The sequence below is a fragment of the Gavialis gangeticus genome, unplaced genomic scaffold, assembly GCF_001723915.1.
Source record: "Gavialis gangeticus isolate Ggan-Ray unplaced genomic scaffold, GavGan_comp1, whole genome shotgun sequence".
NCBI lineage: Eukaryota > Metazoa > Chordata > Crocodylia > Gavialidae > Gavialis > Gavialis gangeticus.
Genome location: NW_017729031.1, coordinates 22,650,410 through 22,650,929, shown reverse-complemented (window position 1 = coordinate 22,650,929; position 520 = coordinate 22,650,410). Strand labels below are relative to the sequence as shown.

Below are 520 nucleotides of genomic sequence, written 5' to 3'. Positions count from 1 at the left end.
GGAGGAGACTGGGCATGAGGAAGGAGGAAGGGAGGAAGCCACGCTCTCATCCAGCAAGCCAGCATCCATACCAACTGAGCATCATCCAGTGACCCAGAGGAAGAGACGTCAGGTCATCATCATAGGGGACTCCCTCCTCAGAGGAAAGGAGGGACCTATCCGCCTCATGGACCCCAATGTGAGAGAAGTGTACTGTCTCCCAGGAGCCAAGATTGTGGACGTCACAGGGAAGATCACTGACCTCATCCTGCCTTCCGACTACCATCCTATGGTCCTCATCCATGTGGGAACCAATGATGTGGCCCGGAGTAGTCCGGACCAGATCCTGCATGACTACATGGTTCTGGGGGCCAAGCTTAGAGAGTCGGAGGCCCAGGTGCTCTTTTCGTCCCTCCTGCTGGTTAGTGGAGGCCATCAGAGGCAGAGCACCTGCATCCATGAGGTGAACTAGTGCCTCCGGAGTTGGTGTCATCACGCCGGTTTTGGCTTCCTGGACCACGACCCGCACTTCAGAGCAGAG

General features: G+C 56.7%; 1 protein-coding gene across 6 annotated transcripts in view; it reads right to left on the bottom strand.

Moving 5' to 3' along the window:
* Positions 1-520, bottom strand: part of NCKAP5 (NCK associated protein 5) — a 962,935-nt gene that overhangs the window by 820,621 nt on the left and 141,794 nt on the right. The gene's annotated exons all lie outside the window — the stretch shown is intronic.